This window comes from Calidris pugnax, unplaced genomic scaffold, assembly GCF_001431845.1.
Source record: "Calidris pugnax isolate Ruff unplaced genomic scaffold, ASM143184v1 scaffold56, whole genome shotgun sequence".
Lineage (NCBI taxonomy): Eukaryota > Metazoa > Chordata > Aves > Charadriiformes > Scolopacidae > Calidris > Calidris pugnax.
In genome coordinates, this window is record NW_015090839.1 from 3,166,197 (window position 1) to 3,181,154 (window position 14,958).

Sequence of the window (14,958 nt, forward strand, 5' to 3'; positions counted from 1 at the left end):
GGTTATGGCATCATAGAAGGCTATCAGATTGGTCATACATGATTTACCCTTGGTAAACCCGTGTTGCCCACTTCCAATAACCCCCCACTCTTCAACTTGTTTGGAGATGACATCTAGTATGAGTCTCTCCATCACCTTCCCAGGGACAGAGGTGAGACTAACTGGTCTGTAGTTCCCAGGGTCCTCCTTCTTGCCCTTTTTGAAGACTGGAGTGATGTTGGCCTTCCTCCAGTCCTCAGGCACCTCTCCTGTTCTCCACGACTTCTCAAAGATGATCGAGAGTGGTCCAGCGATAACGTCTGCCAGCTCCCTCAGCACTCGTGGGTGCAACCCATCAGGCCCCATGGACTTATGAATGTCCAGTTTGGCCAAGTGGTCCCGAACCTGGCCCTCCTCTACTAGAGGAAAAATTTCCTCTCTCCATACCATCCCCCTTGCCTCTAAGGCCACAGATTCATGAGGGGTAGTCCTAACAGTGAAGACTGAAGAAAAGAAGGCATTCAGCAACTCTGCTTTCTCCGTGTCTTCCACTACTAGTCAATTTAAGGGAACAGGTTACTTCTACCTGTAGATCCACAGGGAGTGGTACTAGCAAAAGGAGAGGTAATATGCTCTCTCCCTTGGTGGAACAGAGAGAGAACTAATTATTGTCTATAGGACGTGAAGGATGTAAGGCAGCAGGATGTAAGAAGAAATACAACATACTATAAATCAATATTGCTAGACTAAGCCCTTGATTTTTAGAGTCTAACAGAGTTAAAAATTTTAGTTTCTAAGATCTTCCTTTGAAACTGTTTTGAAGGACTCCCTTGAGGATCAGGGCTGATAGTTTAGAGTGGTTATTTGTGAAAAGCGTTCTCCCACTGTTAACTGGATATTTCTATTTACTGAATGTCAGTGTGAGTTCACCATGGTGCGCATGAGTGGACCATGGTTCACCATAAGTACACAGCAGGTTTCTGGTATCACCAGCTCAGGTTCCATGAGGCTTTTGCAGCCTTGGATGACTTTGCCGCATTGGTCCATATTCTACACCACAAGTTTGTAAAATACAAAGCTTTGGATGGTTTTATTGTGAGTGATATTTTTGTATGGTGACTATAGAAACCAGGCCATCTGTGGCTTGGTTTCATGGAATGATTTTTTCTTCTGGTGATGAATTCAGCAAGGTTCTTGCAGAGGTAATCTGAGGGCTACAGGCATTTTAGGGAAGGGATGAATTCTGGGAAAACATCTTTTAATTATGTTATTTTTTCCTATAGAAGTTTAAAGGTTTTTCCGTTTAAGTTCCTCATGTGGTTTTAAGTCATAAGCAAGTGCATACAACGGGTGCATTTGCGCACAGAAAAAAGGATTTCATCATCATTATTTTGCATTGGGTGCTTGGATGCTTCACATAAAAATATGATCTATCTACCTCCCTTGAGCACTAGCTGTTGAAAGAAGATAGTTGGACTAACCCTCTCTGAATTCTTTGGAATAGCAAAGTCAACATTTTCAACATTTTTGGCTTTTGTCTCTTTTCATAGATGGAAAAAAAAGAAATCTTGAATAAACTAGATGGGATAGTTCTTCATTCTCTGTACCCTACCCTATGCACATCATAGGTTACAAGACAGGGAAGTCCTTTTTCCCCAGGCCAGAAATTCCTTGGCATTCTTTTTCTGCTGCCGAGTCTGCTAACTGCTAGACAAATGCAAGAAATCAATAAAGATTTTCATCCAATGCACATGAACACTCTGCACACTACCATGGCTGAGGCTGAAACTGTGATCCACAGGTCAGAACTACTTCTTTAACCATGCAAGTACAGACTCTGCTGACAAAAGAACTGAAGTGACCTCTAGCTAGCTGGGAGCATGGTGCCAGCACACCAGACTGCCTTGATGCCAAATGTCTTCTGATTTGTAATGGCAAAAGTAAGATCAGGCTGGCTATGCCTCCCAAGCCACCTGGAAATAAGTAAGTATTTCAATTCCCCATTACTACCTGGGATTTTAGAGCATGAAGAGGTGAAGCTCTGATTTGTCTAGAGCTACAGCAGAAGGCAGGGTCAAAATAGGACCCATATTCAGATGCTGTTCCTTCCATATTCCTTGCTTAGATCACTCTACCTTTTTTCCCTGTGGTATATTCTTATCCGAAAGCTGCTCTTTGGGAGGCTTCAGGTGAAAACACTAAATAGAAAGTACTTACTTTTATGCAACATGGTCTGTAACTGGAACACTGTGAGTACACGGCAGCTGCTGTTTGAAAGTGGAGATACAGTTTTCCATTATGGTCAATGCCATAATGCGTGTGCAGTGAGCCAAATATTCCAGACAGACCGGATGCACACACACTGTACCAACAATCTGCCCACAAACGGTAAATCAAAAACTATTTGAGACACACTGGACTTGAGCTACGTTCATGGATTAGTCGCGATGGTCAAAACCTCTTGATAATGTCAGACTAAATATGGATGTGCACGTATTTCTGCGAGGAAATCCTAGACAGAAACAGCCATGCCACCAAATAAAAGTGATGTGTGTGTAGTGGATCGGACATCACCAGTGCCAGGGTGTACTGTCAGGTCGGACCCCGTGCACGGCTGTACTCAGATAGCCTGAACTCCATTAAGCTCCGAAGCCTATTGGTTAGGCACCCTGATGGCCTGGAGTGAAGTGACAGAAAGCAGCAAACCCAGGGACTTGAGCAGAACTCGGGCTGTTTAAATGTGGCGACAGTTTCTGACTCAGCAAACTGCTTTCCCTCTCCGTGCCCCATTTTCTCAGAACAAGAAATAGGAAAACTGGTTGCCTGTCCTCTCTCAGTGCTGTGATGCTCTAAGAAGCTACATAAAACGCTTTGAGATAGCAATGTAAAAATAGCTAAGCAAAAAGTTAGCATAAGAAACAGACTTATTAATAAAGAATGGCATGTGAAATTATTCTAACTAGGATAAAACTGCAACGAGTCTCCTTCTCAGTTCTTCACAGCATAAGGTGATCGTCATTTGTGAGGTCAAGGCAAAAAAACCACAACCCTCCCTTGGGACGTACAATTAAACATATCAAAGAGGTTATTTGCGTCCATCTGTAGCATCTGGCACTGGCCACAGCCAGAGACAGAATACCAGACCAGATGGACTGATGTATCGCAATTCTTATAATCTTGTGAGATTAATTTCTTCCTTCAGGTTGGATATGTCTCTTCTAATTGTGTATCAACATCTAACCAAAATTGGTGCTGACATATCATTGATTGTGCTGTGAGTTTATCTGCAGCTCAGCATTCCGGGACGGTTTAGTCCCTTGCTTACCTCAACTCTAATGCAGGATTTCTTTATCAGTGAATTTCTACATTCACTCATACATTTTCCAAGCCTTGTCCTCAGAGATTACCGACAGAATCCATGACTCAACTGTAATTTGAACCAAAAATCTTTTTTAGTTCCTGAATCTTTGCTACTGGAAGACTGTAGACTACAAGACTGTAGACTATAAGACTCCAAATGATTTTTCTGTAGCTACAGCCTTGTCCGTGCATTTAGAGAGCCTCGATCTGCATGGCCGGATCCTAAAACCTTCTCGCGAATTCTTCTGGAATGACTGCACTGTTTTTGTGTGGTTCACTCCAAGACACACAGAGATAGCAAAGATAACAGAAATCTCATCTTTTACAGGAGCCATCCACTGCATTTTGGGTTTTTTTTTTGGTATGAGGATCATATAAGTAATAATGCTTTTTGAATTTTACAATTTTATCATTATTTTATAAATAATTAGAAACCATTAGCACTGCACCATAAAATGATGACATTGCATTGTTATATCACATCAGGACTCTCTATTGCCATATTTTGAACTTCTTGACTAATTAGGATTTCTGTAAACACAGCTGAGTTCAGCTACATGAAGGCCAGGGACTGAACCAGCCTCCCTAGAAGGTGCCCTTGACTCCCAACAGGAAAACCAGGAAGATTACAGAAAAGGGTTGCTGGAGGATGGTCGCTCAGGCTGTGAAATGGGATAAAAGAAGAAACAAAGAGCCCCTGAAGATATGACTGCTCAGTCTTTACTCAGTATTCAGGGGGAAATAGTCTCCACACACAGCCCCTAGCCCTTTCTTGAATCTGAGCTCAGCTTCCCTATGGACATGAATTACACATAATCCTAAACCTCAGCAGAAACATAAAAACCCTATACTTCTGAAGAGAAGCAAACTTCCCCAAGGAGATACACTACACATAACCCTATGTACACATGCAGGGGTGCCCCAACAAAAACGCCTGCTATTCAGGCACTGCATTTGAACAAACTGCTCCTCTTTATCTCCTGTTGTGCACCAGGGGAGCACAGGCAGGGCAAGCACACCCCCTGAGGCACCACTGCAGGCTGCCATACGGCCCAGCCTTTACTGCCCCAGTGACCTTCTTAATAATACAAATGAAGCATCATGTAGCTGTTCACATGCTGAGCAGGAGCAGAATGCACCCTTTCTCCCTGCATAGAAAATATTTTTTTCTTAAAAAGCACCTTGTCTTTTTAGACTGGTAGGTAATAAAATAAATGTATTAATGTCTCATTCTAGATATTGGCAATAAGACTTCCAAGAACACAGACAATGTTAAAATAAAATAAAAAAAAAAGTAAAACATAAGATAAATGGGTGTTTCAATCACCACAATAAATGAATTTATAAAAACATATGGAATACTTTGAAGTCCAGGTCCAAGATCAAAAAAAGCGTGTGGCTAAAAGACCACTGTACGTTGAAGAGCAGCAGCACAGGGGTCTGGTGTGCAAGTTGCAGACCCTCCAGCATTCTGCAGAGCAGCCTGAACCTCCTCAGGTCAGATCAAGAGAAGCTAACAGGGCAATCCTGCTGCTGAGCTCTGACACTTCTCCTTCCTTTCCTTCAGTGCATTTTTTCCTTCAGCTTCAAATTGTTTGTGTCTTTTGCTGAGAACTACTTGGATCTTTAATGGTTCTTCTGATAATCCTTGCCTCCTTTACTTCTGATTAAAGAGCAAGAAAGAATGGGAACTGTACCCTTGACTGATTTACACTTCAGCTTAATGTCTATCTTCCTCCCCTTCTCTCCCCCACCTCTTCTTTCCCTTCCTAGCTGAAATCACCTCAATAACTTTGTTCAGAATTTTTGGTAAAGTGAATTGATTGAACAGTTGCAGACAAAATCTAACTTGTGACAGAAGCAGAAGACAGTAAACAGGGACATTGAAAGTAAAGATTGGGGTGATGTAGTCAGCTCTTTGGGTCACTGGTGTAAAAAATCCCCCTGGAGTTCTGGAACCAGGAAAGAGAAATGCATGTCCATAATGCTCCTTGAAGCAGTAAATGAAACAATCAGCAGCAGCAGAGAAGCACTTGCTCCCAGAAAGAAATGACTGGAAAAACCCACTGCATTTTGCCACACAGCCCAGGAATTCCCCACTTTTTCTGACACTGTGTTCCTGGGACAAGGATCAGTATTTCTTCGTAGAATTGGCTGCATGAAAATGTACCAATCCCTCTCAGGGCGTTACGAGGATGAATTCCCAGAACTTCAGGCAAAGACAGTACCAAGAACCACAGCACTATGATGGTCTCTAAATTCAAATGACCAAATATCCCAGCTAAAGTTCAAAAATATCTTTTCAGTATGTTGGGAAAGAACACTAACAATACAGTGCCTTTCCTCTGGGATTATGTCAGAGATTTTAAATACTCATCACATTCCGGTGTGACAGCCCAGGGAAACTGAAACATCTGGCGATATATGATGTGCTTCTAAAATTCACAATCCAGTATGTTCAGGCAAACCAGTGGCAGAGCTAGGGAAAATGTTTGGGGGTTCTCGTCCTCAGTTCTGCTCAGTGCTGCTGCTGAGGAAAAATCTTTTCAGCGTTGCCCATTGCCAAGTGGGATTTGCCTTCTCTGACATCAATGGCAAAAGTTCTCACCAAGGAATCCACGAAAGGCTCAGGTTTTCACCATTGCTATAAATAAGCTATCAAGTAGGGAGGCTGCTCCTTTTGCTAGTGTCTATTTTCCTAATGGCTGAGCAAGGAAAAGTAGCCTGAATCTATGGGTTGTTAAGTAGAAACCAACCTGTTGGATAATAATCAGCTGAAACAAAATAAGCTTAGATATACACTACTGGCATTTATATGAGCAGAATTTGGCACCCTGATTCTTCAGTTACAAGACATATCCTTTTTTTTTTACTAAGCTAATACACATCGATTCCAAAGGACAGGAACCATCACCTAGCTCTGTTCCAGCACTACTACTACAAGCCTGGCATCCTTGTGACGCCTAGTGTCAGAAAAGCAAGGGATGCTTTCAGGGCACAGACACTTTTCTCCAGATTCTCCATAGGAAAAAAAAAAGTTTAAAAAGAAGACAGCGAGAATTCTATGCTCTGCTTCTCTTCTTCAAGCCTGTATAAGGTGCTGAATACATTTCTCAAGGAAAATTAATTTCTTTGCCTTTTCCTTGCCTCTAATGAACTGCCTCTGAATGCATGAGGGCACAGGAAGGAGAGCAGACTCCGTGGTGAGATAATAAAAAGTGAAAAGGCATTCAAAGCCATCAGCATCTCACAGACCTACACTGACGGAAATATGCTGGACTGCAGACAGGGGAGCAAGATCAAAGCAACTTGGAATAGCTTTGGCATTCATTACTTAACTGCAAAGAAAGGATGACATTGGGGGAGCAGGGGGTTCTCCTGCAATCCTACAGAGAGGTTATGGAAGCAGATGTCTAGATACAGGCCACCAGCATTCCTAAACACTGCACTCAGTGGACATCAGTGAATGACAAACTCTTCTGTGAAAGCCCAGAACATCATAATTATCAGTAATCAGAATGTGAAAAAAAGCATGAGTGGCTACCATTAGACAAATAAATCAAGATGAACAAACAAAGGAAAGAGGAAAATGTCAGGGTTTTACCTACTGTTTCCACTTTTACCTCACCAGGTACAAAAAGATCCAATGCACTTGTAGGTCAGAAAATGTGTCTATACATCCACAAGCTCCAACAGTCTTTGGAGTGCAACTGTCTCAGATGATCACCGTAACTCAGAGAAGTTACAAAAGAACAAGAAAGTTAGAGGTTTTAATCCAATAAACACAGGAATTCCTAAGCATTCAACCAGACAGTGAGAACCTTTCCACTGTCAACAGATGAAGACCTTGGCAGAACCATTTATTATGTCCAGACAATATAATAACTGAATCAAAACTAATCAAGGCTTTTTATCTTCTTCTTCTCTTTTACTTGGAAACACTTGAATTTCTTCAACAATTTCTGGTCAATTCTTATTTTACTCAAATGTTCACTTTCCCTGCAGAAGGCAGGAAGATCTCAAACCATTTGCAACCTTTGCTAGCACAAGTATATACTTAAGAAGGCAGTTTTCCTGCTGGACGAAATGAGCAGTGTTGAAAATTTGCAATTTTAGTAAAACATTGGTAGATACGCTGTGTAGATGAGACAAGGAGAAACACTGTTAATGACCATGTACTTGATACACAGGTTAGACACAGTTTAGAGAGCTGTGTGTTCTTTCCCTTCACCACCCTGCAACTGCCTCCCCAAAGCTATTTGGGAAATGTCCGTACTTTGCTGCTTTGCCCTCCTAGAATGATTAGCAGCCTTCACCAAAGGTGGAGGACATTTGTGCGCTGAAACATCTGGCAGCTGAAACAGAAAACCTGCAGAACCAGCTAGACAGGAACAATTCCAGATACCGTCCCTGTAACATCTTCGCTGGCTGGGGGCATGAAGCCACCCAGCTGGAGCTGCAGCAGCATCAGGCTGCTCTTAACTGCAGGGTCTGGCTGTGATGGGGAGTCAGGAAAACACTCGCTGGGCAGCACAGCCCGTGAGCGAGGAACCAAGGGGCTCACCAGACACGTCAACCAGCATGATGCCAAACTGCTGGAAAAAACCAAACTTCACCTCCTCTCCCCTTCCAATCATTTGATTTGCTTGATGTAGATATTCTGAATTTGCTCTGAATTCAAAACCACACTCTGAGGATAGTGTGGAGATGGATTTACTCCGCAGTTATTACATGGAGCTTGGGCTGCTGAATAAACAGGCAAGTCAGCCTGACGGTACTCTTGCCCTGAGCCCTCTAGAAAACAAAGTCTTCCCTGATTCTTTACCATATGATATTCACAGAATAAGCAAAGGTTCTTTTTTTAGCAACATCTTACGTCTTTCTGATTCATTCACCTTGTCCCTTGAGCTTCTGCAGACACAGAAGACGCTCTATAGACTGTGAAATATTTTCCACCCTCCTCTTCTCCATCAACAGGAATGCAAAGAGATGAAAGGTGCAAAACTAAGAGATGATAAAGTAAACCTTAGCACTGGATCAATTTAGTAATGTCCTTTATCAGCCTGCTATTCATGCTTAGCAACCACTATAGCTCACACCAACTTCATTTTCATTTTAATACACCATACAGAAAAGCAGCCTAAATATACATCCCCAGATCTAAAGCATATAATCTGTAAACTACAGGAATAGGCAGATCATTTCCATTAGTTTCTTATGTAGCAAAAACCACAATTTACACCCAAAGCATATAATTATATTCAAATTCTAAAAGACAGTGTCGGAAGTACTTTAAATTCATAGTTTGGGGGAAAGTCACTCAGGGGTATAAGTAACTATGTTTTAATGTGCAAAAACAACACGCGCGCACACACGCATAAAGAGAGTGCAAGAGAAGTAATTTGTGAGAGTGGGGAGGGAGCTGTGGTGAATCGCAGCCCTCTGGCTCTGGTGGCTGCCTGGAATTCGGCTCATCCAGCACTCCAGCTGAAACGCTCTCCTGCTCCACTGGAAACACCAATGCTGCCACACTAGAGCCTGTTCAGGTTTTAGAGCCATGTGGGAAGACACTACTGGGACCTATGTCCAGAATTTGAAGGTGTCTTTCTTGTCCTTCAAGCCAGGATCGAAGCAGGCTCCGACATCTAAAGCCCAAGACAACTATTGGGATTTCATACACTTTTGTGGCTCCCTGCCAGGGATCTCAAAGCACACAAGTACCGGGGCTGCTCACCTCACCTAGGAGATAAATGGTTTTCTCCTCATTTTACAGATGAAGGACACAAGTCATAGAGAAAGGCAACCTTTCACCAAGGTCATACAACAAATTAGAGCCACTGGTCAAACAGCATGTTGTCTTGTGTGCACAGGTTACACAGATGACATGAAATCCACCCTTTTCTCTTTACTGCAAGTGATCTTTCACCATTATCAAAGCCCACCAGAACAACAGAAATGCAAAACCAAAAAATGTCTACCAACCTGCACAGGACCATCATCCTGGGCAACAACACAGACAGACAGTCTTCTTAATGCACAGCACATGAAAATGGAGAAAATACGGTCATCCTATGTACTTCCCAGACAAGACTTCTGTTCCTTGCACTTATAAGCTCCAGCTCTTTATTCAGTTACCTTCTGTACGGCAAACCTTGGAACTTTCCCATGTCCAGCTGAAGACTGGATGTGTCCTGTTCTTTTCAGTATTCCCACCTCAGATGACCTAGGTATGTTTTTCTGCTTCTAGTGAGACCTTGTGTAAGGAATTTGGAGCTCCCAACAGTACTGTATGCAATATCCCAGTGACTATTGTAACATTGTTCAAGCACGTATTTTCATGACGTGGGAAAAGAAGAAAGGAAAAAAAAAAGCCAATAGGAAAAACTGGTCAGCATCATCATGAATTTTTTTTTAAATGCAAAAATAAAATGGAATTTTAAAATTCCATTTTTTAAATGCAGAAATATTATAAAAAAGTACCAGTCTCATTCTCCAGCGTTCTGACTGTGTAGCTTGTGTCACATATCCCAATATTCTTTACAACTTCAATGCCTATACAAAGCATACAGCAGGATCCTTCATCTGTCTTTGAAATGCAGTCACCTTTGCAGCAGGATGTGGCAGTTGCTTGACAAGTCAGGGCTATATTATCCAAAAGCAGAAATGATAAAGAGAAAAAGAAACCTCCCTCCAGTCTAAATTGCAAAGGAAATATAAGGAGGAAGAAAGCCCTGATCTAATTTTGACTCAGGACTAGTATTCGCACTTTTTTTTGCAAAATGTGCTATGAGATTCTGCCTAAGCACAAAGTAGCTATCGGAACAGCAGTTCTTTAAACCCATCTTAAGAGACTGCACCTTCAGCAGCACGGATCTGAGAAGGGCACGGAGACATATATTAAATCAGAATGACAGGGTTCAACAATAACATTAAGTTTCTCATCAGATCTCAGATTGCTGGGATCTCCCAAGACCAAGTACCAGGCAAACAGACTTAAGCTTCAGTGCAAGCTATTCCAGGTTGGGAATAGTTAATACTGAGCACTCCCTAGGAGGGCAAAGTGAAAAGTCAAAGCACCTTGCCAGAAACTGTTTCATAAAAAAGTTTGCAAATAGTAAGTCAAATAGTATCCTCGCTTTAAGTAACCAGCCTTCGCATACACCAGAACTTTCCTGTGTTCAACTACCTAATGCTGTGACTTCTCAGAAGAGCTGCAGAGACTCAGCGCAGGGGGGCAAAGCTTGGCCATGGTCACTTAAACAAGACTATAAGAGACTAGTGAGTTTAGATGCTTAGATTTCTGGATAGCCAGCTTGAGACAATTTAAACAAACCTCACCTTTCTTTAAAAATACAAGTCATTGTTAATGTCTCTGAGGAAGGGAATGTAAACATTCAGGCATGCAGAATCACTAGTTTTTTCAATAAAATTAGGCTTCATTGTTGAACTAGGCAAGCCAGAGAAAGCAGTCAGACTCCTAGCTTGTCACCTTTGCAGAACTTAACTGCAACCCTAGTTTCAGCTCTGAATAAAGTTGATTTTACTGGATTGCTGACTGCTCTGTATAGGATGATTTTTTCCCTTTTGTTAAAGCTACCAACCTTTACTGAAATTAATCTCCCAATGATGGAGGAACAGGGAAGGTCCTGCTCAGTACCAGGGAACAGGAGTGCCAAGGACTAAGAACTAGTTTTCTACTTTACAGAAAAGGTAGGGTTGCAGTAACAAAGACACTTGAGATGAGGATCAGGTCACACTGGAGGAGCAGCAAGGAACAGGAGATGTGTATTATAAAGAGGGTACACCGTCATAGCTGTATGTGGCAAGCTTTGACACTGGTTTGCAGAATACCTGCCTATTTCATGGAAATACTATTTTGATTTCTCCAAGCATTCATTCTTACTTGCTAATTTAAAATATATATATATATGAGAGATAGAAATGCTTCATATAAATGACAGGAGTCCTAAGAACCAACTAAAGCCCGAGAGTTACACCTACCAGAGCTGGTGACTGCTCACGACCAGTCCTCACGACAAGCCTTTGCTTTTTGCTGTGACTTGTGCAACAGCCTGAGCGAGCCTAGTCCCCACAAAATGCAAACCAAAGGAGAAATGCCCCCAGGTGCAGCGCTGCTCCCATAGCTGCCCCTGCTTCCATACCCACCATTGCACAGCAGTGCTCTGAAGGCTGGGGCAACCTGCAGGAGGCATCACACCTGCCTTTGTGCACCCCTGCTCCCCACCTATTAAGGAGGGCCAGAGAAAAAACAGCTGGAGGAGAAAAGGAGAAACCAACTTAATTAATTCATCACTAAGACGAAACACACACAAATCTCTTCATTTTATCTGTTAACTGAAGGCATGCATTATTCATCAGCTGAGGCGATGAAGACGTGTAAAGAGGGGTTGTGAAGCCACTGCTGCAGGCTCTGGTAAAGCAGCTGACCTGGCAAGGTGCTAAATAGCTAAGGGGAGGCACATGAGGACTTTCAAGAAACACAGCCCCAACTTCGGTCCACGGTTGGATTTTTCCTCCCTCTGTCCCACAAGCCCTTAGTGACACAAAGGGGAATCACAGCTTTCCCTTCCTATTGTTTGGGGAGAAAGATTGTGCCAGTCTGGGAAGGTCCTCACATGGAAAAAACATTTCTTCTGACTTGCTGAGGTCAAGTAAGGCTAGGCTTGCTCCCCTGCTGACAGGGAGGTAAACCTGTTACAAGGACTTTCTCCTTGAGAAGATGCACTGTGCCAAGTTTTACATTTGCAGGTTGCAGCTCAACTACCGGAAAGCACCAGCTTGGTGATTTCAGAATTAACTCTGTAACGACAGTGCTGTAACGACTGCCAGATCTGAGCCAGGTCCTGTACAAGTTAAGTCTCAAGAAGGTTTTTCACTGATTTTAAAGGAGCACTAAACACTAACTCCAAACAAGTGTTCGCTGCTTGCAAGATATTTACCTTTCCTCTGTTCTAGATGCTAATCCGCTTCTTTAATCAGACTGAAATCTACTGAGATGTATAAGAAAAAAGCAAAATACAGTTGGATACCAAACCGAGCCATGGTGGTCAGCACTGCTGGACTGGGAGGCAACATGGCAGGATGACCATAATCCTGACCTGATTCCTTCTAAAACCAGTATGAATGTAGCCACGGAACAGGGCAGGAGTCAGAGGGATTTTTTAATTTCGTCTTAGCAAAGAAAAAAATCAAAGTCCCAGGAAACAGAGGGAGTGCACGGCCTCCCTAGGATCTGACTCCTCAACACTGTCACGGATCCAAATTCCAAGGGCCTCTGTCATGCAACAGTGAAAGAAAACACAAAAATAAACCATGCGTATGTTTACAAGACCAGCTGTCTCTGTGGTCTCTTTTTCCTATCTCTCTGCCCCCCCTCAACGCTTACTTATGGCCAAAGGGGGTTTCCATGCCAGCTTTACTACATGGCATGATTAGGAAAGGAAAAAAAAAAATCTCATGCTGGCTTATGTACCAGCCTGAGCTCTCCATTTCCCTTGATTCCTTACTGCAATGAGGACACAGAAAAAATGCCTGTCTCTCGCTGAAGTTGATAACAGCTTTTGCTCAGGGCTCTTAAATGAGGCTTTGCTAGGCTTTCAGGGCAGATGGAAAAGTCATCAAGGAGAAAAGAACTATAATTTCTTGACCAGGAAACAGAATGTGGACTCTCCCGCAGCCTACTGCCTGTCTTTTACATCAAGGCTAACCACTATCACATTTTGCGACATCCTTGTCTCCTTTCCTCACTAGTGACCTATGAGCCAGACTTCGCTATCCCCTTCCATCATAGGAGCACTCAGCTAGAAAAGCATGTCTGCACAGGGCCAGAAGAAGAAGAACCGGTGTCAGAAATGAGGGAAGAGGACTGGCTGGAAGGAGAGGGGAAGGGAGGGGAGAGCCCTGGGACAGTTGGTTGAAATGCCGCATGACATGGCTGCAGTAGGCGCTCGGAGGATGTGCTAGCAGGGCTGTGTCAGGGTTACAGGGATATTGAAACCTGGGGTGTCATGGCTAAGCGCTCGGGTGACCAGCAGAGCAGTTTGAAGAGTTCAAACAGCATATGGAGGGATGGACCTCCAGTTAAGGCTATAGGTAACACTGGCAGAGCCATAGAAGGCGCTCGGTATTGCAGGTCCGAGCCGTGGCGCGTTGGAGAGGGAACGGGCTGAGGAACAAAGCCAGGAGGCAGATGCTGCGGGTCACAACTGAGCACCAGCAGAGCAGGGCTGCGCTAGCAGGAGCTGCCTTGGCAGAGCTGCTGGAGGGGACGCAGAAAGGGCGGCCGGGAGCACTGCAGGGCAGGTTGCGGGTGCTCTGGCAGTGCGGGAGGGGGAAGCCCAGGGCGCTGCAGAACAGCACCATGCTGCAGAGGAGAGGGCTCAGGACCGAAACGGCGCTGGGTGAAACAGGTTGAGCGCACGGCCAGTTCTGCAGACACGAGTGGCAGCACCCTGTCAGCCTAGCAGTCTCCCACTTCCACCCCAAAGCTCACATCCACCCCAAAAAGCAAGAGAAACACATTCAGGCCCCACATGGGATGGGAACCAGTGCCGCGCCAGACAACAGGACCATCTGTCAAGCACCACCCATGTGAAACTTAGTTATGGGTTATTAATCATTAGCAGCAGGAGCCCTATTATTTGCAGCCATACTCAAGGACCATGTGGAATAGTCCCTACTGCACAAGAGTGAAGGACATGAGGGATCAGCCAGTTCCCTAACTCACAGGGTTTCCAACAGCAATAGCTAAATAGCTGGGAGGGAAAAGGAGGACAGAACTGGGTACAATGGCAGTGATTTCAGTCACTTTTCCAGTATATCACTACCTAAAAGGTAGCAGAGCAGAGCTGCTGCAGGAATCACACCTTGGCCAGACCTGACCCTGACCCACACACAGCCTTTCAGGCCCTAGGTTGCCTGATTTTCCTGGCTGATGTGGTTGAAGGCAGATGCCAAGGGACACAGGGAGATGTCAAAGTGGAGATGAGGGTGAGCCATCACAACAGCCAGGCCTGGGCCAGCTCCTCTCAGGGTGGGCAGACTCGGGAGAACCGGGCAGAGGCAGTGCTTGTCCAGCTGCTGAGCATTGCTCAGCATTTCAGGGACAGGATGCTAGCAGGTCCCCCCCTCTCCCTTGGTGTCCCTCAGATTCCCTCTTCCCCTTCTCCCTTGCTGCCAGAGTGGAAACCCACTCCCTATTATTTCCTGCCCCTGGGTTTCCGGGGAAGCCACTGCCAGGCTCCAAGCAGGGATCCGGGAGCAGGGGTAAGGAGACCTCGCCGTTTCCTTTGTACACCCCGAATTCACCAAGGAAGGAGCAAGAGGGCAGGACCAGGGGAGAAGCCGCGGCGACCGCCTCCACCGAGCCCCCGGCCGGCCCTCCCGCGGCGGGGCACCCGGGAGGACCGGGAGGGAAGATGCGCTGCTGCGAGGACCGTGTCGGCCGCTACGACTAGGCTAGAGCAGGGCGTCGGGGAGTTAGCGATCCCCTCCCGCAGGACCCCCATCCCCAGCCGGATGGGAGCCGGTGCCCCTCCGCCTGCCCCGAGATGTTCGGCGCTGCCGCCCGGCACCGAGCGGGCCGCGCCCCCCCCCGCC

The 14,958-nt window shown here is 44.8% G+C and overlaps 1 protein-coding gene across 20 annotated transcripts in view; it reads right to left on the reverse strand.

The window, feature by feature from the left end:
• NRXN3 (neurexin 3) overlaps positions 1-14,958 on the reverse strand; it is a 925,309-nt gene that overhangs the window by 343,953 nt on the left and 566,398 nt on the right. The window lies entirely within an intron of this gene.